Source organism: Nycticebus coucang, chromosome 20, assembly GCF_027406575.1.
Source record: "Nycticebus coucang isolate mNycCou1 chromosome 20, mNycCou1.pri, whole genome shotgun sequence".
NCBI classification, from domain to species: Eukaryota; Metazoa; Chordata; class Mammalia; order Primates; family Lorisidae; genus Nycticebus; species Nycticebus coucang.
In genome coordinates this window covers 12637519-12661822 of record NC_069799.1, presented here as the reverse complement: position 1 = coordinate 12661822, position 24304 = coordinate 12637519, and the positions used below count along the sequence as shown (strand labels likewise).

At 45.8% G+C, this 24304-nt stretch overlaps 1 pseudogene; it reads left to right on the top strand.

Moving 5' to 3' along the window:
• The first annotated feature begins 10015 nt into the window (after positions 1 to 10015).
• On the top strand, positions 10016 to 11424 carry LOC128572452 (dual specificity protein phosphatase 7-like; annotated as a pseudogene).
• Positions 11425 to 24304: the final 12880 nt, after the last annotated feature.

Sequence of the window (24304 nt, the reverse complement as noted above, 5' to 3'; positions counted from 1 at the left end):
TGAAAACAACAGTTTTGCCTCCTACATACCAGCGAGAATGTGTGATATTTGTCTTTCTGTGCTTGACAGGACCAAGCACAGGGACACAGAAACAAGTGCACACATCTCACCCAGGAAGGAATGAGTGCACCAATCCCCCACCCTAGTGCTAATATTCCCACCCCACCATAACCCACGTGCTGACTTTTGGAACTCAGTCAGCTCACAATTGAGTGAATAAAGGCCACACAGAACCTGGACTCATAGGGGGCTGGTTAAAAGGTCCTTCAGGGATGCCTTGTAACCTCTCCGGCCCGAGACTCAGCCACCTCCTTCCTCCTCCCTTTAAGTTCTCTGTTCATCCTTGCTTTAACCTCATCTATTTTCTGCCTCCAGTTTTCAATATGGGGACCACTCAGTCATGGATTCCCCCTCCTTCACCTTTATGCTGCTGCATAAATAATTTCAAGCCTCTATACCTTTATCCTGTCTGACCTTAAATCTAAAGGTCTTTTTCTGTAATACTGCTTGTTCTATGCATAAACTAGACTATGGCACACAATGGCCTGAAAATGGCACCTTTGACCTTTTAATTCTCCCTAACCTTGACAATTGCTATCGGAGATTGGGCAAATGGCAGGAAGTCCCTGACACCCAGGCCTTTCTCCTCCTTCGATACTTTCCTTCTTCGTGTTCATATCGTGAACCTTGTCAAATTTTTCTTGCACAGACCAAACCAGCCCTCCCTAAACCTCCTGAATCTCCCAAGCCCCCCAACTCTCCATTATCTTCCTTTGACCCAGCGAACAACCCTCCCCCTCAGCCTCTGACCTACCGCAGAATTCCACCCCATCCCCCCTCTCTCCATTAACCCTCAACTGTCTTCTGCTGCCTGTGGGTCAGAAAGGAAAGATGGTGGACCCAATTTTCCCACCTCATACTAGATCTGGCCACGCCTTTAGACTTTCCACTTCCAGACCACCACAACCTCTGTACTCTCTCTGAGAAGTTTCAGGAATGGAAGGTATTGTCAGAGTTTATATCCCTTTTTCTCTCTCAGACCTGTCCCACACAAGTTAGAAACTAGGTTCAGTTTCCACAAATCCCACAAAAAACTCTCAAGAATTGAGATGTCTAACTCAATCATATGATCTGACCTGGCATGCTTTATATGTCATTCTCACCTCCACCCTAACCACAGGAGAGGGAACAGGTCTGAACCCAGGCCCACGTCCATGCTGAAGATCTACAGAGAAGAGACCAAACCCTGCTGGAGGATGCTAGGGCCGTCCCCTGGGAAGACCCCAATTGGAATTGCCAAACTGATGCTCCTGGAGTCTGCCTCTGTAACCGCACGGTCCAGGGTCTCTTAGAGGGAGTTTAATTAGCAGCTCATAAGACTGTCAGTTATGACAAACTAAAAAAAAAAACAAAACCCAGAAATGGGATGAAAATCCTGTCCAGTTTTTACCCCATCTTAACAAAACCCTCCACTGCTATACCACCCTATCACTGGAGAGCAATGTGGGCAGGCTCATTATCGACATGTATTTTATCTCCCAGTCTGCACCTGATATCCAGAAAAAACTCCAAAAATTTCCCCAGGGCCCTCAGAACCCCCAGTGAGATCTCATCCATGTGGCCTTCAAGGTCTTCAATAACTGAGAAGAGGCCTCTAAGTGGTAGTGTCTCTCAGAGCTCCAGTTATTGCCTTCCTCCATTAGAAAAACCACAGCTACTTCTTCAACCTCCTCTGGACAGTCTGGAAAAGGAAAACCCCTCCTGGGACCATGCTTCAAGTGTGGTAAAGCTGGCCACTGGGCTAGACAGAGCTCAAATCCAAACCCCGGCCCAAGCTGTATCTAGCCTGTGGAGGTCCTCACAGGAATTTTGACTCCCCAGGTCCTTCACAGTCACTCACAGGAATAATTGGCTGAATTCTCAAACCTCTTGGGCTTGGCCGCTGAAGAGTGACTGTCTGTGGACAGTCAGGAGGCCCGGGGGATGATCACTAGGACTGAACTGTATAATTTTGCAAGTGGAAGGTAATCCAGTCTCTTTTCTCGTGGATACTGGGGCCGCTTAATCCACCCTACCCTCCTACAAAGGTCCTTTACAACAAACAGAGATCTTGGTGGTGGATATTGATGTCAATTTGCTATGCCCTCACAATACTCCACCCTTGTGGTGCTGGCTCTCCAGACACTTTTTCACATTCATTCCTTATCATTCCTTCATGCAGCATTCCACTACTAGGCAGGGATATCCTCTCAAAATTAAAAGCAACCCTGACAATTGCCACTGGCTCCCACCTTTCATTGCCCATCCTTTTCCTCTGTAACTCTTCCCCTACAGCCCCTCCATTCTCTCAATCTGACCTCCCCATAGACGCCACTGTGTGGGATCCTCTCTTCTGTCTATAGCCTCCCATCATTCACCCATTCTCATTGCCCTCTGACTCCGCCATTCATATCCTTCTCTTAAGCAATATCCAGTCCCCACAGAGACCCTCAGGGGCATTAAACCACTCATCCTCAAACTCCTGTCGGCTGGTTATGTTCAAACCTACTAACTCCCCTACAATACTCCCATTCCTCCTGTAAAAAAACCCTGATGGTTCATGTCGGTTAGTCTAAGACTTACAGGCCATCAGTAAAATTGTTCAACCTGGGCAGCACCTGTGGCTCAGGGGGTAGGATGCCGGCCCCATATACCAAGAGTGGCGGGTTTGAACCCGGCCCCATATACCAAGGGTGGCAGGTTCAAACTTGGCCCTGGCCAGCTAAAACAGCAATGACAACTGCAACAACAACAAAAAAAACCCAGACATTGTGGCAGGCACCTGTACTCCCAGCTACTCGGGAGGCTGAGGCAAGAGAATTGCTTAAGCCCAAGAGTTGGAGGTTGCTGTGAGCTGTGACGTCACAGCACTCTACTGAGCATGATAAAGTGAGACTGTGGCTCAGAAAAAAAAAAGTGTTCAGCCTATTCACCCAGTAGTCCCTAATCCCTGTACCCTCACATCTACCATTCCTTCCACTACCTCCCATTACAAAGTTTTAGATCTGAAAGATGCCTTTCTTACTATCCCCATCCATGAGCTCTCCCAACCCCTCTTTGCCTTCATCTGGACTGATCCTGATCTCCACCAGCCAACAACTCACCTGGACAGTTCTCCCATAAAGATTTACAGTCCTCATTACTTTGGTCAGGTACTTCAGGCCGACCTCTAGCAGTTAACTTTACCAGAACATTCCAAAGTTCTTCAGTACATAAATCTTCTCTTCTGCAGCCTCTTCCCCATGGCATCCTGGCAAGAGACCATTCACTTACTCTTTCCTCACCATCAATGGGTATAGAGCGTCCCCTTCCAAAGCCCACTTAACTTCTCCTTCTGTCCGATACCTCGGCATCCTCTTGCAGTAAGGAGAAAAACTCATTCTCCCTGACTGCATTCAGGCCATCTCCTCCTTCCCCTTCCTCAAACAAAAAATAACCTCTTCTCCTTCCAAGGGATTTTAGGATATTTTAGATCCTTGATTCCCAATTTTACATCCTCAGTCAAACCTCTATACACTGCTGCTAAAGGTCCCCAAAGGACCTCCTGGACCTGCACCAGTCTTGATGAAGTTCCTTCCTCTCCCTACAATCCTCTGTCTCCAGCACTCTCCTTCCATCTCCCTGATCCCCACTATCCATCTTACCTCTCAGGATCAGAACACTAAGGATGTGCAGTAGCCGTCCTAACACAGGAACCTCACAATAATCACTTCCCAATAGCATTCCTCTCAAAGGAGACAGAATTCACAGCCCTAGGCTTGTTCCCTTGCCTCCTTTTCCTTTACCCACCATGTCCCCCACATATCTATTTACCCTTAAAACATTACATCCCTTTTAAAACCCCAATACTTATCATCTTTACTTTCTGTTTTTACTTTACCCTATTTACTTCAGGTCCTAATTCTCATTATAGAAAAACCCTAACCTCCACGTTCTCCCTGGCCCAGCATATAATCCCTCATCTCCTTTAGCCGCCCTCCATTCACATGACCATCACGCTTTTTAGAACTCATTCCATAATTGCTGTCCATCAGTCATAGTAATTTTACACCCTTTTCCCAACATCTCCCTCTTTTGGTTACCTAACCCCAAAGACAACTCGTTTATCAGTGGCAGTTCTAAGACCACTGCTTACTTCATTCCTAATGCGGGCATTACCATTCTGTCTTCTTCCCGCCATATCACATCTACTACTCTGTATCCCAGCACCTCCTCATAACAGCCCGAACTCTTAGCCCTCACGAAAGCCTTACAACTCATACAAGGTGACTCCATTAACATAGACATAGACTCTAAGTATATTTTCCACATAATACATCACCATGCAGCCATACCGTTAGAAGTTGGTGAAATGGAAGCATTCATACATTGCTGGCAGGAGTGTAAAATTCATTCAGCTTTTCCAGGAAATTACTGGAAAATACACATTAGCATCCTTCAATATTTTACTATTTTGCCCAATAATAATTCTGGTAGAAAATATTTGAAGCTTTAAGTCATTAGTTCATTGTTAACTGGAAAACTGGAAATAAAGTTGAAGTAAACTACAGCATTTCATGGGGTTGATGAATTTAGAAAAACATGGAAACGATACACCAAAACTATTTCCAAAAGATAGGACCACAGAACACGTGCCTTCTGCTTCTGAAATGTCAATGCAAAGCTAGTCAGTAAAAGAAAGGCTGGATAAAATGAGAAATTAGCCCCAACTTCTCCTAGTTTCTCTTTATGTATGCCTGTATTTTTCTTTGAGGCCATACTAGTTTCAATCTGATTTATCTATTTAGTGATTTACTTCAGGAGGCAAAATTTCGGTCTGTGGCCCAGCTTCGAGTGCAGTGGCATACTCAGAACTCACTGTACCTCAAACTTCTGGCCTCAAGTTATCCTCCCTTTTAGGTAGCTGAGACTGGCTGGGTGCAGTGGATCATGCCTGGAATCCTAGTACTCTGAGAGGCCAAGGTGGGTGGATTGCTTGAGCTCACAAGACCAAGACCAGCCTCAGCAAGAGTGTGACCCCCATCTCTACAAAATAGGTGGCGGGTGTTGTGGCAGGCATCTGGAGTCCCAGCTACTTTGGAGGCCAAGGCAAGACAATCACTTTAGTCCAAGAGTTGGAGGTTGCTGTGACCTGTGACACCACAGTACTCTCCTGTGGGTCACAACGTGAGACTCTGTCTCAAAGCAAACAAACAAACAAAAACCAAAGTAGCTGGGATGACAGGCATATACCCACCCAGGGTTTTCACTCTCCAGAAGAGGCACTGATGAAAATAGTGACTTCCCCTGCTAAATTATTCAGTGACCAGCCAGCTATTGACATATACTTTGAAAGGGAAATTTCCCCTTGAATTTACAGAGTTCGAGCTATAACTAAGGACACAGTAATATATGTAGAGATGATGAAAGTCTAGTTTGATAAGTATATTCTTTTTTTTTTTTTTGAGACAGTCTCACTTTGTCACCCTTAGTACAGTGCTGTGGCGTCACAGCTCACAGCAACCTCCAGCTCTTGGACTAGGGCAATTCTCTTGCCTCGGCCTCTCAAGTACCTGTGACTACAGGTACCTGCCACAATGCCTGGCTATTTTTGTTGCAGTTGCCACTGCTGTTTTAGCTGGATGGGACCTGGTTCAAATCCATCACCCTCACCCATATATGGGACCACTGAGCCACAGGTGCCGCCTGATTAGTATATTCTTTTTTTTTTTTTTATTGTTGGGGATTCATCGAGGGTACAATAAGCCAGGTTACACTGATTGCAATTGTTTAGTAAAGTCCCTCTTGCAATCATGACTTGCCCCCATAAAGTGTGACACACACCAAGGGATTAGTATATTCTTAATTGAGACTTTTTATAAATAGACATATATAAGTACTGTATTTTTTGAATCCTAAACAATATTGTTTTAATTGGTTCTGGAAATACTTGATGATGCAGGAACGGCAGAAATGTCTGGGGATGTATTTCAAATCAAGAATGGAACCTCTGCTTGTTGTCAACAGGTCAGTTTTGTTCCTTTTTCATTGGAAATCCTCACTAGTGACTCTACTTGGGGCACACCGTTGATCCTCCTATAACTTCTCTTCAGAAACAGGGAATACAGTGTGGGGGATTGGGGTTGAGTTTTTCAGATAAACTACTTCAACTTCAATGACAGCTTCATACATGTGAAAGCCCACTTGCCTGCACAGCAGATGTTGGACCTCACAGTGTGGATTGTGCCTTCACTGGGAAGGTTCTGTGATGCCCATCACCATGGTGATGTGAGAGTATGTATCTTGCCTCCTCCTGCTGCCACTTGCCATATCACTATGGGAAACCTCAAAAGCCGCCTCAAAGGTATTGTCATATTGACCTGTGAGACGCTATGCTCCCTCACAATGACTAGAGTATTTCTCACAATATTTGACTTACAAAATTATCCTCTGCATTTTCCCATGGGTGGTTACAGTGTGTTTGAGGTTTTGTTTGATTCCCCAATTTATATATTGGATTCTCCTGTCAAACAGATTGCCCTATCTTTTTAAGAATAGATTCTTTTTTCTTATATACTGTGATCCTCAAACATCGCTCAATTAGATGTCCCTTAAATTGGAAAATATAGGAAGATCTATTTCAATGTCGTTTTAACTTAACAAAGTAGCTGCTAAAACCATTTTAAAAATTTGGAGGAAATGCCGAAGGCAGGAGATGACTTTGTGGGTTTGCACATGTTAAAGTCTATTTTTTACATGTCTTCTCTCTCTTCTTTTTCCTGAAATGTGTGCTGAACTCAGGAAACTTATGGTATGTCATTTCTATTCATATGTAAATTTAAGGAACCAACAAATGTCATTGTGGGGTCCCTGGTGTCACTATATCAAAATAGGACCACATATTGACTACAATTCTGATGAGGCTGGTCAGATAATTAGTCAAGGAGGCAGAGGGGGTTACCGGTTTCTTTCAATAAACTACCAAACACCAGCCCAGATGACCACTCTTCCAGTGAATTCTCCCTACCTGCTTACTCAGGTTTAATGAGTGGTACGAAAGGTTATTTGTGAAAACATCATGAGGCAGCTTTTCTCAATATCCTACAGTCTGAGCACACTTGGGGGTCAAGCAGACACTGGTCATTCAGGGTGGTCATCTGAGGGGCAGCTCACAGCGTGACAGTACTAGGGGAGGAAGGCAACAGATGTGATGTTAAGACCCTCAGAGGGTTTCCTTTAGAGGGAAAAGGGCCACATTAGGTATGGAAGATGTGTAAAATAGAGGAGGGAAACCTCCTTATCCAGGCATGTCCTCCAGGGCATCAACTTGGATTCCTCTTGAACAATGGATAGGAATATTGGAGAAAGAGAGTCAGGGGAGCTCTTGCATCAGGAGTCCAGGATATGATGGAGAGGTCCCAGTTGTCAGAGGTCTCTGACTCCATGGAACCATGTACACTTCCCATGCCAGATCCATCATTCATTCATGATGTGATGCTAAAAGCCACTCAGCTTCCCTAATTGTCATAATCACTCAGTAGAAAACAGGAGGTACAGCACCTCCTCTGCCCACACATGGGCTGATGTGGGGATCATAGGTCATAATGCCGGATGTTCCCTAACAGCAGCAGAGCATCATACCCACAGAAGGTATGAGAAATATCCCTCCATTCCCCACTGCCCCAGAGTGGTGCAAGCACCCTACCTGGTGTCCAGTTTGTTTCTCCTGCCATTTAGGAAACACGGAAGATAACTAAGGGACCAGTCCTCTTCCTCATGATTCACCTGGATTGAGACATTTCAGCCTCCTCATGTGATAACAACAAATAGGCCTATTACCATTGTCATATGATAGTGCAGAGAACTGAGGACAGAGGGACCTCATGACCTTCTCAGGTGTAGGTGCCTTTCAATGGGCTTGGACCCCATCCCTCACTCTGCACTACCAGCACCCTGCTCCCAGTCTCTCTGCTCTGCTGCCTTTCTGCGTGGTCTCATCTCCATGAAGACATGACCCACACAGGCTCCCTGAACCCCATGATCTCCCTGAAACCCAGCTTTCATCAGATGGCTCTGCTTGGAACTCAGTAAACAATGGGATCAGATGTTCAAACTCACACTCAAAGTTTGCTAGTTCTCTCTGGACTTCTGTCAGGAAGATGCCTGCAGGTGTCCCTATTGTTGACAGTGCTGACCCCCTCACCTCCAACTCAGAGCAGAGCATTGTACTGCATCAGATTTGGTCACCTGAAAAACTTACTGTGGCCATGAAGGTTATTCAGAATAGTGATTGGGGATTACTTGGTGTCCCATATGTAAGACAACCTATAAAGAGTGTAAGCTGTGTTTTTCATGGAGCAATATTTTAATTTTCCTTGTCATAAGTGTTGCTGCCAACACAGAATTCAATATACATTTGAAAGTCAGGATTGGTTCACATTCGATGGCAGCCATCAAATTCAAGTTCATGTCTAGATACAACCTGATTATTGACCACTGGAATCAAAATACCTCGCTGAGCCCTGCTTGGTGGTTGAGGCCCATAATCCTTGCCCTTTGGGAGGCTGAGGCAAGAGGATCACTGGAGCCCAGGACTTTGAGGTTTCAGTGAGCTATGATGACACCACCCACACTCTAGCTATCTAGCCAGGGAGGCAGAGTGAGACCCTGTCCTCCCCCATCCTTGAAAATATCTGCCTGAAGCAATGGTGCTAAATGATGATTTTTAATAAAGGCATCATCTCATCTAGCAGAGTTTGGGATTGACATCAAAATGGATCTGAGTTCCCTTATCATTCTTTCCTCTCTCCCCTATGTCCTATTTGCAACTGTCAACAACATCTTCACTTACTGGGATACATTTGATACAATTAATCCAAAACTTGATACCTGATTCTCCATTCAGGTTCACTCTTTCCATTGGGCATTTCTTTCAGTTGTGATGCCCTCAAAACCCTGTTGCCCATTGAGTCCTCACATGGTGCCCTCTTCCTGCCCTCAAAGTCCCCTTATCTTACTGCTTTATATCTGTTGTCGGTCCACGGACCCTGGCAAATATAGAGATTTTCACCATTTTTATAGTTTTGGGTTTTCCAGAATGTCATCTAATGGAGTTGCTTTAGACTATCTCACTCATCCATATACATTGAATGTTCCTTGATCTCTCTGTGATGCTTGTGTAGATCTAACATTTCATCTGGTGTTTTCTCTCCTTTGTTTCAGCAAACCAATGTTTCTCCTGTCCCTGCTGCCCTTCAGTCATTCCAGATGTCTCACCCATCCCTCTCTATCCCCAGCCTGTTCCCCTGACCCCACTCATGCCACCTCCTTGCCTCTGGTGCCCCCTCGACCTATTTAGGTCATCAACCCCTTCTCATCCACGGTCCCTGCCCACCCTCACTGTCACACGGCCCCTCCCCAGTCCCCTGTTCCTGCCTGGTAGTCCCCCTACTCAGCCCCCTCCACAGCCCCCTGTTCCTGCCTGGTGACCTGTCTCCACTGCCCCCTCCCAGCCCCTTGTTCTTGCCTGGTAGCCCCCCTTCACAGTCCCCTTCCAGCCCCGAGCCCCTGGCCACCTGCAATTGCTTTGGACTCCTTTTTCTGGTGGCGTTCGAACAGAATTGCCCCAGAGCCACTGGCCAAGCAACCCTTCCCACCTGCATCCTGCCCACTTTGCAGGCTGCGTTGGTGGCGGTAGCCTGGTTGCCTTGCAAATCCAAGAACAGGATGTGGGGCCACCACTCATTGCCAGCGATGGACCAGTCATGGACTGGAAGCACAGGCAAGGACTTTGCTCCGCAGTGTGCCTTTTCTTTGGTGGAAGTGAAAGATACCCCTCAGCAAAATGGGTCTTTTCCCCTGGGACCCAACATCATGGTTTCTGTGGCCTCTGATAGTGCACAAGAGGCCCATATCACCTTCCCCATGAACTTGTGCCTCCTCCTCTGAAGTATTCTTTCTCCTTGGCAGGTGGACTGCAGGCTAGCATCACTAGGTGATGTGCAATGGGCAGGATGCAGGTGGGTAGGGTTACCTGACCAGTGGGTGGGGTTGTCTGGCCTCTGACTCTGGGGCAATTCTGTGGAGCGCCACCAGAAAAGGGACCCAAGACAGTTGCAGGTGGGCAGGAGCCAGGGCTGGGAGGCGACTGTGGAGGGGAGCATCCTCAAACCAGCTGCCTCCCTAACCTGCTGGTCAACCACCACAGCCCGCTTCCACAGGTGTTTCTGGCTCTGGCCCTCCCCGTCCAACCATCAGCAATACCTTGAATTTTCTGCCAAGCTGCATGGGACAGATCTCATAAACTGGCCAGGCCAGAGCTCCAGCTGGAAGACAGAGCCAGAAAGTGGCAAGGCCAGGAAGAATCCACCCTGCTCGACTGCCGACCCCATGGGCTCATCGAGTCATCGCACATCAAAACGGCCATCAGTCTAGCCATCCTGGGGCTTTAGGCTGCGCCCTCTGTGCTAGGGCAACCTGCCCATCTACTCCATCCTTCCCAACGATGCCAACAAGGAGCGTTTCCCCATGCTCTGCAAGGAGGCCACCGTGCTGTTGGAGGACAAGGCCGTGGCCCAGTGGCAGCCCGAACCCAGCGCTCCAGCCTCTGCTCAGTCTGCTGCTACAGAAGCTGCATGACGATGGCTGCTGGGCCTACTACCTCCAAGGTGGTTTCAACAAGCTCCAGAGTACTCTGAGCCCTGCCAGAACAACACGGACAGCTCATCCTCACCCAGTAGCTTGCCCCCCACTTCTGTGCTGGGCCTGGGGGGCCTAGGCATCAGCTCTGACTGCTCGGACCATGAGTCAGACCCAGATCTGCCTAGCAGTGCCACTGAGTGAGATGGCAGCCCTGTGCCATCTAGCCAACCAGCCTTCCCTGTCCAGATCCTGCCCTACCTCTACCTCGGCTTCTCCAAGGACTCCACCAACCTGGACGTGCTTGGCAAGTAGGGCATCAAGTATTTCCTCGATGTCACACCCAACTTATCCAATGCGTTGGAGTAGGGTGGCCAGTTCACCTACAAGCAGATCCCCATCTCTGACCACTGGAGCCAGAGCCTTTCCCAGTTCTTCCCTGAGGCCATCAGCTTCATTGATAAGGCCCGTTTCAGGACATGTGGTGTCCTGGTGCACTGCCTGGCAGGCATCAGCCACTCAGTGGCAGTCACTGTGGCCTCGCTGATGCAGAAGATGAACCTGTCACCCAATGATGCCTATGATTTCGTCAAGAGGAAAAAGTCCAACATCTCCCCCAGCTTCAACTTCATGGGGCAGCTGCTGGACTTGAGTGTATGCTGGGGCCAAGCAGCCCCTGCCATAACCATGCTGCCCAGTGAACAGCTCCGCTTCTCCACACCCACCAACCACAACCTGTTCCCACTCAATATGCTCCAGTCCACGTGAGGCCTGGCACACTGCTGGGCATGGCACTGGGCCCTGCTCAGCCCTCCACAGGGCCATGTGGGGGTGCCCAAGCCTGTTGCCTCTGGCCTGAGGAACCCACAGATGTCACCTGTGCCCAGAGGCCCAGGCTAACCAGTGGCTGAGTGCCCTTACCGTCCTGTGGGAGCAGGGCCCACAGGCAGGGCCTCTCTCTGACATGTGTGGCTTTGGGGGTCTGACATGGCCTCATCCTTTCCTAGGACACTCCTTACTGCTGATGGCCCTGCCATTTTGGCTACTTTTGAAAGACATATCCATGGACTTGAGTTGACTTTTTATCCTTGGTAGGTAAATCCGAGCTCCCTGGAGCACAAAGAGTGTTCCAGCTCTTCTTGATGTTTCTTTTGTTCACATAAAAGTGTCATTTTCAGGCTACATGTAACAGTGGATTGTATAAACCAGCATTTCATCCCTTTCTTGATCCTACAGAGAGAGAGAAGTTTTCCCAGTTTTGTTTTTTGTTCTCCTGAAAACAATTGTCTGTTTTTGTTTTGTTGTGGAAAAGACAAACTCTGTGTTAATCTGGACCAAATGCATTTAGCACATGTGTGAAGCCTCCGTTTCTTCGGTTGGCCCTTCTTGAAGGGGTGGCTTCCTGCTCTCCAGGTGTTGGGACCCTCCTCCCACCCTTGGCCCAGTCCAGCTTGGCATTGCACTTGGCAGTGAGGGCTGCTGCAAGTTGTGACTGGTGGGCTGGATGGGTGGTCTTTGCAATCTCAGGTCTCCCGTTCTCCCCTCTGGAGGTCCACACAGACGTCCCTGAGGCAAAAGTTAGGGGGTCTGGGGCCTACCAAGCAGTAGTATGAAGCCTCTGGGCTCATCTCCTAGGAGGGCATAGGCCCTGGGCCCTGTTATGTATTTACCCACTACTTCTGTCTGTGTGTGTAACTGGGAGTGGAGGCCCAGCGGCAGGGGAGATCTTAGGTGGAGGGGGTGGGGCAACCTTGCCTCCACATTCTCCCCTGACTCTAGCTGTTGCTTTGGTGCAGCTGTCTCTCTCAGCTCCCATGTTCCCCTTGAAGCCTGCTGGGTTCTCATTTTTCCCATGCCTTCTACTGCCCAGAGACTTGTACCAATTTCAACCCTAGGGCAGAGGCAGGGTGGATGGGTGAAAGGGTGTGTGACTCTGTCTATCCCACCCTCCATATTCACAGAACAAAGCCATGGATTCCATTCTCTTCCTCCAGTTTTGTTCCTTCTCCAACCTCGGTTCTATCAGGTGTCAGGACTGCGTGGGGAACCAGGGGGGTAAGCGGTCAGGCCAGGGTCCCTGATGGAGCAGCACTCAGCATGTGAGTGAGGCCCCAGAAACTCTGCCCCATGCATCTTACCCCAAGGGATCCTTTTGGGCAGCAGATTGAAATCTTGCCACAGGTGAGACATTGACAAAAAGCTTCCACGCCATACATGGTTCTTTCTCTTTCTCTTTTCTTTTTAAAATGAAAAACTTAGAAGCATCATATTTGTGTAAATGAGAGTATGCCAGAGAGTGGTCAGTTTGCTTTATGATCTTATGAGGAAAAATTTGTGACACTCGTATGTGTACACACCCATACGTATGTATATCCTGAACCAGCCATGGGACTGTTTATATTGCAAGTAAATATTATTTTTTATAAAAAATAAAATAGTAACAAAAAGAAAAAAAGAAAGCAGAATTTGCCTTGTGACCAGCAGTCCTCAAAACTAAGCTCAGGAAGAATGGAGAAGGAAATCATCCTGGGCAGAGTTGTCTAGACCTCGGAGACCCTGACTCACCTCTTTCCCTTCTTGTGACTTTTTTCTTTTCCCGCAGTTAAAAAAAAAAAAAAAGCACTCATTTGTAAATAATGGGACAGATAAGAATAAAGTATTTCTGTTCTTGAAAGCTCTCTGGCTCAGAGCATTCCTGTCACCATTGGCCTGGAGTGGGCAGGTAGCAACTTCCTCCTGTGAGCACAGTGCCTGGGGCTTCCCTGAGGTCACCAGCTGTGGGGAGGGAGAGGGCTTCCCAAGGGACCCTTTCTCCTTCACCAATGACATTTTTTAATCTTCTGGGGCCTCTCTCCTTTACTGGGGATCCTTCCTTCCCCTGTGAGCCCCTGTCTTTCACCTGAGGACCCCTCCTTCATGTGGGGATGAGTCTCCTCCTTCTGGGACCTTGTCCCCCTTCCAGGCTTTTCATTCCTCCACAGGCTGGAAATGTGAGCCCAGGCTGTGGACAGCCCCCCTCCAGCCCCCCTTTCCCCATGCCACATGCAGACCACCACCAAATTGTCACAGCTTCACATCACTGGCCATCCACAATCACATTGCTCTGGGAGACCTAAGTCCTGGAAATTCTGTCCTTTCCCTATGGCTTCAAGGCTCCTGGTCTAGGCTGCAAGACTGTCTCAAAAATCACCAAAACTCCCCTCCATTTCCCTTTAGTCACAAAATTAAGGTAGGGAGGCCTGGACCCTGAGGATTCAGAGAGACACAAAGAGAAACTAAACAAACAGGTGCTGTAATCTGGGCATGAACTCTGGTGGTCTTTCTGTCCAAGGCTGCCCTTGTAGTCTGGTGGCAGAGCCATCCCCTCCCCACCACAGGAGGGGAACAAGCATTAGCAGGAAAAGGACAGGAATAGAAGTCTGGATTTCATGCTCATCACCCAGAGAGGGGTTCCTCAGGCAAGACAGAGTCACTCTCCCCACTTGGTGCTCCTTGTGGGTGCAGGGGGCACCCCAGCTGGGTTGGGTGGCCAGTCTGCTGGTAGGGGAGGAACTCCTCAGCCCTCCAAGCCCAGGATACCCCTCACCCTGGCCACCACCTCCTGCTGCTGGAGGCTCAGTTCCCCAACTCAGATGGTCATTGTGGGCAGGCTCACAGGGGGGTGGAATGCAAGAGTGTGGGATGTGTCTGCCCCCCAGCAGCTTCTCCCTGCTTTTGCAGGGCAGGCTAGAGGTTGTTGGTCCCAAGGTGGAGCAGCAGGTGGCCCCCACCTGTGTCTCCTCCCTACAAGTGCAATGACTGATTCCCAGAGGTTGGCAGGTGAGGAGTGGTGGTACGTAAGCGATATGTGGGGCTGTATCAGGGAACACACCAGGATCCCCTTGTGAGGAAAATGAAGGAACTCTTTCTAAACCTGGGGCTTCCCTGGTGAATCCTCTAAGATATCCCCAGGCCTTTTGCCTAAGGGATCCTGAAGCTCCAACCACAACCTTGAACAAAGGCTGACCCCTGAGGGTCAGCCCTTATGTGCAAAATGATTCCAGCCCTCCAATGTTCAGAAAGCCTAGATAAGAAGATGCACCCTTATGCATATGGTTAGGGTTAGGCTGGCATATGTGCTCAGCAAGTATTGGCGGTTAGGTGTAGAGTTTTACACTTTCATGATTCTGAGCAGGCTCCACAGTGGGAAGGCCACATGGGAGGTGGCCAGGATGGAGTGGCAGAAGGCTTGGTAAGCCAAAGTGTGTCAGTGGCTGACAAATGAGAGGCAAGTGGAGCTCACACTGGGAAAGGTGAGAAAACACAAGTTGGCTGGCTGTGCCTTGGCAAGGGGGAGCAGGTGGGAGGTGAAGTTGGAAGGAGTAGCAAAATAGGCACCTGTCTCTCACATGGGTCCCAGTTCTAGAGCTGAGATGACCAGTGCAGTGGCCATGAGCCACCTGGGACTGTCCAGCGCTGAAAATGTCATGAACAAGAGTGCAGATGTCCTATAAGTTAGAAAATAGAAACCAAATTTGAATGACTTAGTCCTTAAACATGAAGAAGATTGTGTGGACTTCATTGAAGTGATGACATATGAAACAGTATTTTTCCATCTATTGGGATGAATAAAAATATAAAGCTCATTTCACCTGTTTGACTTTTTAAAAATAATTTTGACATTTAAAAGTGGATCAACTTCACTTTTCTACAGTTTGAGGCTCCTAGTGAAACTCAGCAGCAAGTCCTGCTTCCCAAATATCCCCACACATGGATGAACCAGAGTGGTACCTTTGTGGCAGTGAACCTATAAGGCACTATCATCACCCAAAGTTCAGAGTTGACATGGGGGTGCTGGTTTGATGTATGTTCTATAGCTTTTGACAACAATAGAATGACCCGTATCCACCACTGTATCATTATACAGATTGGTTTCACTTCCACAATCTGCCGTGCTGTGCCAATCTTTCTTACTTAAAAAAAAAAATGTAGCCACCAGAATATTTAAAATGACACATGTAGCTCACATTTGTGACTTGTATTCTTTTCTTTTCTTTTTTTTTTTTTTTTGAGACAGAGTCTCATTTTGTCACCCTCAGTAGAGTGCTGTGATGTTACAGATCAGAGCAACCTCCAGCTCTTGGGCTTAGGTAATTGTCTTGCCTCAGCCTCCCAAGTAGCTGGGACTAGAGGCACCTGCCACAATGCCTATCTATTTTTTTGTTCCCTTATCATTCTTTCGTCTCTCCTCCATGGCAACTGTCAATAATTTCTTCACTTTCTGGGATACATTTGTTTAAATTCTTCTAAACATTGATCCATTTTTCTCTAAAGTTAATCACTTAAATTCAGGTTCACTCTTTGCACCGGGCATTTCTGTTCAAACGTGACATGCTCAAAACTGTGTTGCCTATTGTCTCCTCACACTGGGTGCTCTCCCTGTCCTCCAAGTCACCTTATCTTACTGCTTTATCTCTGTTGTTGGTCTACAAACCTTGGCAACTATTCAGATTTTCACTGTTTTCATAGTTTTGTGTTTTCCAGAATGTCATGTAATTGGAATAATATCTAATGGAGCTTTTTTGTACTAACATTCCACTCATCCATATATATTGAATGCTCCTTGATCTCTCTGTGATGACTTGTGTAGATCTAACATTTTATCTGGCTTTTTATCTCCTTTTTTGTAAACCAATGTTTTTCCTGTCCCTGCTGCTCTTCTGTCTACCCACATGTCCCATCCATCCCTCTCCATCCCCAGCCTGTTCTCCTGACCCCACTCATGCCACCTCCTGCTCTCTGGTGACCCCTGGCCCTATTTAGGTCATCAATCCCTCCTCGTCCCTGGTCCCTGCTTCTCCCTGCCAGCCCCTGCCCACTTCTGTAGGAGACCATGCACCATCTTGTAGAATCAGTCACTGGCCCTTGAGGAAAGCGCTGGGAGCAGGGTGACCTCCTAGCTAGCATGGAGATGTTTTGCAGCCCAGAGACAAGCCTTCAAGCAGTTGCAGGCGTTAATGAGGTAATATCAGTAGCTTATTAGCATGCAGGTGTTACACTTTGAACATTCATGGTGCAGCAGGGTGGGAGTTGAGTTAGTGGGGAAAGAATGCATAGTGAGCACAAAGTGACTATTAAGCACATGATCCTAGCACGTGGGCCCCCACAACTGTTGCATGATGCTTCAATAAAAGTCCACAGTAGAGGTTGCTCGAGGATCTTCCTGGAGATATGAGAAGCTCACTTCCTGTTCCCGGCTATTTTTATTTGCACGAGGGGGTACCACAGCAAGCACCAACACCCTTCCTTGCCCAATCCCTGCCCACCCTCACTGTTCTATGGCTCCTCCCTAGCCCCCTCTTCCTGCCTGGTAGCCCCCCTCCCAGCCCCTGTTCCTGCCTGGTGACCCCTATCCATAGCCTCTTCCCAGTCTCTTGTTCTTGCCTGGTCACACCCCTACACAGCCCCCTCTGAGCCCCAGCCTCCTGTCCAGGAGGTGAGAGTCACTCTGAGTCTGCCTTTCAGAAGGCAGCATCTGGAAGTAGGCAGTGTTGAGTCCCTGTCATCTCCTATTCCTGGAAAATAGGCCCAGGCCACAGCCTGCTGAGCTCTCTCTGTTTGTCTCTTTGCGTTCTCAGAGCTGTGGGAGGTGCCTCTTCACAGCATCTGTCCCACTGCTCTCATTTATCCATCAGTGTCCTTTCCCAAGAGACAGGTATGTCCCTGTGGGTGGCTGTCAGCAAGGTCACCATCGGGAGATGTCTGCCTCTGTCTTATGTCCCTGGTGCCTTCTTCCTGGGGGGTGGGGTCTGGCCTCCTTAAAACTCCAGCAGAAAGAGAAGAATCAGGCAAGATGGCAGCCGAGTAACAGCTTCCTTGCATCTGGGCACCGTGAGTCTGGGGATATAGGACTCCAGGCATCTCTGGCTGGTGGGATCTGCCTATCATCACCCCTGAGAGGTTACAGGGAGTCAGCGAGAGACTTCTGGACCCCAAGAGGAGGACTAAAACAGTGGAAAACTGGCAAGTGGTCGCGTGTGTTCAATCCGTCTAAACCCGCCCGCAACTGTAAGTTCAGTAGCAGCGAGACTGCAAACCAGAAAGGCCTTACCTGTGAACTGTTTTGGTGTCTTTGGACTTGGCACTCAGCTGAACTGCCTTGGGGAGAGCCTGAGCGGGAGTGCGGAGAACTTTGGCCTTGTCTAGGGCCCCAGTCTGAGCCGCTGAGCCAGACGGAGCTAATAGTGTTTGGCTTTGGGCCACAGATCGCAGACATTGTGAGTGATCTGCCCCGGCAAGCTCCACCCTCAGGGTCGCAGAGCTGGAATTGGGTGGGAGCTGGTAACCCAGTGACCAAGTAGCCAAAGGGCGGGGTCTGAGCCGCCTTGCAGCCCTAACCCTCGGGGGCAGAGGGAGACCAGTTTTGACACACAGGGTAAGTGGATAGCCACTTCAGCAGTGATTCCAGTGACAAGCACTTCCCTGAGAAAGCTTCTGCTCAGTAAGTGAACAAGTTCAAAGTGCCTTTTAAGTGGGCTGAAGAGAGATTTAGGGTGTCTACCTGCTGGGGTTTGAGAAACTAGCAGCCTCCAGTCGTATCAGAACTGTGATTAACATCTCATACCCCAGAAGACCACGTGCTGCCCAGACAATATTCAATAACATATACATACTGCTTTGTTTTTGGTTGTGTTTTTTTTTTTTTTTTGGTTTGGTTGGTTTTTTTTGTTTATTTTGATGTTGTGGATTGTTGTTTTGTTTTTTAAGTTCAACCTTTTCCATACAGATCCTTTTTCTTTCTCAATTTTTCTAGTTTAATTATAATTTCCCATTGCTGCCTATTTCAATTAATTAGAACTTCATTTTTGTCAGTGTTTCTACCGATATTATTTGGTTTTTCTAGCCAATTTTATCCCGTAAAGTTTTCTGTTTGCTTGTTTTGGTTTGATTTATAGCATTTTTGCCTTTCCTCTCTACTTGGTGGAGTGGGGTACTGTGTCTGATCAGTTTAGCAAAGAGCTGCTGACCTCAAGGGAACTGGGCACCCCCAGAAGGTGGTTTTCTTTTAAGGTTGTATCAAAGTACCCTACTGTACACCTATATTGCTCTGTCTCCCTCTTTCTGTGCCTCTCTTCTTTTTGTCAATATCCCTTTTACACACCCCCTCTCCTTTCTCTATTTTTCTCTTTTTTTTTTTTCTTACCACTTGGTCCTCCTTTCTTTCATTCCCTTTTTTGCTCTTAAACCTTCTCACCCTTCTGGTCCTGTAACCCTTAGTCCACAGGCACAAGAACTTAAAGAGCAAGAGGAAGTGAAAGGAAAATTAGGGCAAGGAAACAGATAAAAGAAATCACCCATGAGGAAGAATCAGCAGAAAACTCCAGGCAACATGAAGAACCAGTCCAGAACAACCCCGCCAAGGGACCATGAGGTAGCTACTGCAGAGGATTCCACCTATACAGAAATGATAGGAATGACAGAAAGGGAATTTAGAATACACATGTTGAAAACAATGAAAGAAACGATGGAAACAATGAAGGAAACTGCTCATAAAGTGGAAAATAACCAAAAGGAAATCCAAAAACAGAATCAAATCAGAGATGAACGATATGAAGAATATAAAAAGGATATAGCAGAGCTGAAGGAAATGAAACGGTCAATCAGGGAACTTAAAGATGCAATGGAAAGTATCAGCAACAGGTTAGACCATGCAGAAGAAAGAATTTCAGAGGTAGAAGACAAATTTTTTGAGATAACTCAAATAGTAAAAGAGGCAGAAAAGAAGAGAGAGAAAGCAGAACGTTCACTGTCAGAATTATGGGACTTTATGAAGCATTCCAACATACGAGTTATAGGAATTCCATAAGGGGAAGAAGAATGCCCCAGAGGAATGGAAGCCATACTAGAGAATATTATAAAAGAAAATTTCCCAAATATCACCAAAGATTCTGACACACTGCTTTCAGAGGGCTATCGGACCCCAGGTGGCCTCAACTCTAACCAAGCTTCTCCAAGACACATTGTGATGAATCTGTCCAAAGTCAAGACAAAAGAAAAGATTCTGCAAGCTGCCAGGAGTAAGCGCCAGTTGAACTACAGGGGCAAATCCATCAGAGTGACCACAGACTTCTCTAATGAAACTTTCCAAGCAAGAAGACAATGGTCATCTACCTTTAATCTACTTAAACAGAACAATTTCCAGCCCAGAATTCTGTACCCTGCTAAGCTAAGCTTCAAAATTGACGGAGAAATCAAATCATTTACGGATATACAAACATTGAGGAAATTCACCACAACAAGACCAGCTCTACAGGTAATACTTCAACCTGATCTGCACACTGACCACCACAATGGAACAGCAGCAAAGTAAGAACTCAGAAATTAAAGGACAGAACCAAACCTCCACACTGATGCAAAAGATAAAACTAAGCAATGGACTCTCACCAAATAAGACGAATAGAATACGATCACACTTATCAATTATCTCAATAAATGTTAATGGCTTGAATTCCCCACTGAAGAGACATACATTGTTTGACTGGATTAAAAAACAGAAGCCATCCATTTGCTGTCTGCAAGAAACACACCTGGCTTCAAAAGACAAATTAAAGCTCCGAGTCAAGGGTTGGAAGACAATTTTTCAGGCAAATGGAATTCAGAAGAAAAGAGGAGTTGCAATCTTATTTTCAGATACATGTGGATTTAAAGCAACTAAAGTCAAAAAAGACAAAGATGGTCACTTTATATTGGTCAAGGGAAAAATACAACAAGAAGACATTTCAATTCTAAATATCTATGCACCCAATTTAAATGCTCCCAGATTCTTGAAACAGACCTTACTCAGTCTGAGCAATATGATATCTGATAATACCATAATAACAGGGGACCTTAACACTCCTCTTACAGAACTGGACAGATCCTCTAAACAGAAATTAAACAAGGATATAAGAGACTTAAATGAGACCCTAGAACAACTGTGCTTGACAGACGCATATAGAACACTCCATCCCAAAGATAAAGAATATACATTCTTCTCATCACCCCATGGAACATTCTCCAAAATTGATCATATCCTGGGACACAAAACAAATATCAACAGAATCAAAAGAATTGAAACTTTACCTTGTATCTTCTCAGACCATAAGGCACTAAAGGTGGAACTCAACTCTAAGAAAAATGCTCGACCCCACCCAAAGGCATGGAAACTAAACAATCTTCTGTTGAATAACAGATGGGTGAAGGAAGAAATAAAACAGGAAATCATTAACTTCCTTGAGCATAACAACAATGAAGACACAAGCTACCAAAACCTGTGGGATACTGCAAAAGCAGTTTTGAGAGGAAAATTCATCGCTTTAGATGCCTACATTCGAAAAACAGAAAGAGAGCACATCAACAATCTCACAAGAGATCTTATGGAATTGGAAAAAGAAGAACAATCTACGCCTAAACTCAGTAGAAGAAAAGAAATATCCAAATCCAAATCAGAGATCAATGAAATTGAAAACAAAAGAATCATTCAGAAAATTAATGAAACAAGGAGTTGGTTTTTTGAAAAAAAAAAAAAAATAGATAAACCATTGGCCAGACTAACGAGGAATAGAAAAGAAAAATCTCTAGTAACCTCAATCAGAAATGATAAAGGGGAAATAACAACTGATCCCACGGACAACAAGAGATCATCTCTGAATACTACCAGAAACTCTATGCCCAGAAATTTGATAATGTGAAGGAAATGGATCAATATTTGGAATCACACCCTCTCCCTAGACTCAGGCAGGAAGAAATAGAGCTCCTGAACAGACCAATTTCAAGCACTGAGATCAAAGAAACAATAAAAAATCTTCCAACCAAAAAATGCCCTGGTCCAGATGGCTTCACACCAGAATTCTATCAAACCTTCAAGGAAGAGCTTATTCCTGTACTGCAGAAATTATTCCAAAAATTTGAGGAAGAAGGAATCTTCCCCAACACATTCTATGAAGCAAACATCACCCTGATACCAAAACCAGGAAAAGACCGAAACGAAAAGGAGAATTTCAGACCAATCTCATTCATGAACATAGACGCAAAAATTCTCAACAAAATCCTAGCCAATAGATTACAGCTTATCATCAAAAAAGTCATTCATCATCATTAAGTAGGCTTCATCCCAGGGATGCAAGGCTGGTTTAACATATGCAAGTCTATAATCGTTATCCACCATATTAACAGAGGCAAAAATAAAGATCACATGATCCTCTCAATAGATGCAGAAAAAGCATTTGATAAAATCCAGCATCCTTTTCTAATTAGAACACTGAAGAGAATGGGTATAGGTGGCACATTTCTAAAACTGATTGAAGCTATCTATGACAAACCCACAGCCAATATTTTACTGAATGGAGTAAAACTCAAAGCTTTTCCTCTTAGAACTGGAACCAGACAAGGTTGTCCTCTGCCACCTTTACTATTCAACGTAGTGCTGGAAGTTCTAGCCAATACAATTAGGCAAGACAAGGAAATCAAGGGAATCCAAATGGGAGCAGAGGAGGTCAAACTCTCCCTCTTTGCTGACAACATGATCTTATACTTAGAGAACCCCAAAGACTCAACCACAAGACTCCTCGAAGTCATCAAAAAATACAGTAATGTTTCAGGATATAAAATCAATGTCCACAAGTCAGTAGCCTTTGTGTACACCAATAACAGTCAGGATGAGAAGCTAATTAAGGACACAACTCCCTTCACCATAGTCTCAAAGAAAATGAAATACCTAGGAATATACCTAATGAAGCAGGTGAAGGACCTCTATAAAGAAAACTATGAAATCCTCAGAAAGGAAATAACAGAGGATATTAACAAATGGAAGAACATACCATGCTCATGGATGGGAAGAATCAACATTGTTAAAATGTCTATACTTCCCAAAGCAATCTACCTATTCAATGCCATTCCTATCAAAATACCAACATTGTACTTTCAAGATTTGGAAAAAATGATTCTGCGTTTTGTATGGAACCGGAAAAATCCCTGTATAGCTAAGGCAGTTCTCTGTAACAAAAATAAAGCTGGGGGTGTCAGCATACCAGATTTTAGTCTGTACTACAAAGCCATAGTGCTCAAGACAGCATGGTACTGGCACAAAAACAGAGACATAGACACTTGGAATTGAATTGAAAACCAAGAAATGAAACTAACATTTTACAACCACCTAATCTTTGATAAACCAAACAAGAACATACCTTGGGCGAAAGACTCCCTTTTCAATAAATGGTGTTGGGAGAACTGGATGTCCACATGTAAAAGACTGAAACTGGACCCACACCTTTCCCCACTCACACAAATTGATTCAAGATGGATAAAGGACTTAAACTTAAGGCATGAAACAATAAAAATCCTCCAAGAAAGCATAGGAAAAACACTGGAAGATATTGGGCTGGGGAAAGACTTCATGAAGAAGACTGCCATGGCAATTGCAACAACAACAAAAATAAACAAATGGGACTTCATTAAACTGAAAAGGTTCTGTACAGCTAAGGACACAATAACCAAAGCAAAGAGACAACCTACACAATGGGAAAGGATATTTGCATATTTTCAATCAGACAAAAGCTTGATAACTAGGATCTATAGAGAACTCAAATTAGTCCACATGAAAAAAGCCAACAATCCCATATATCAATGGGCAAAAGACATGAATAGAACCTTCTCTAAAGACGACAGACGAATGGCTAACAAACACATGAAAAAATGTTCATCATCTCTATATATTAGAGAAATGCAAATCAAAACAACCCTGAGATATCATCTACCCCAGTGAGAATGGCCCACATCACACAATCTCAAAACTGCAGATGCTGGCGTGGATGGGGAGAGAAGGGAACACTTTTACACTGCTGGTGGGACTGCAAACTAGTACAACCTTTCTGGAAAGAAGTATGGAGAAACCTCAAAGCACTCAAGCTAGACCTCCCATTTGATCCTGCAATCCCATTACTGGGCATCTACCCAGAAGGAAAGAAATCCTTTTATCATAAGGACACTTGTACTAGACTGTTTATTGAAGCTCAATTTACAATCACCAAAATGTGGAAACAGCCTAAATGCCCACCAACCCAGGAATGGATTAACAAGCTGTGGTATATATATACCATGGAATACTATTCAGCCATTAAAAAAATGTAGACTTTACATCCTTCGTATTAACCTGGATGGAAGTGGAAGACATTATTCTTAGTAAAGCATCACAAGAATGGAGAAGCATGAATCCTATGTACTCAATTTTGATATGAGGACAATGAATGACAATTATGGTTATGGGGGGGGAACAGAAAGAGGGACAGAGGGAGGTGGGTGGGGCCTTGGTGTGTGTCACACTTTATGGGGGCAAGACATGATTGCAAGAGGGACTTTACCTAACAATTGCAATCAGTGTAACCTGGCTTATTGTACCCTCAATGAATCCCCAACAATAAAAAAAAAACAAAAAACAACAACAAAAAAAACTCCAGCAGAAAGGCATTCCGCAGGAGATACTCCCCTGGAAGGAGAAAAACCAGTTGGGCCATGAGAGTGGGTGGTGGCAGTTTTAGAAACCTGGGTGGTAACTCCCAAATACCACTCTCATTGGTGTCCATCAGGCCCTTGAGCTCTGCAGAGGGTGGTGTAGGTCTCAGATTCTGCCTCT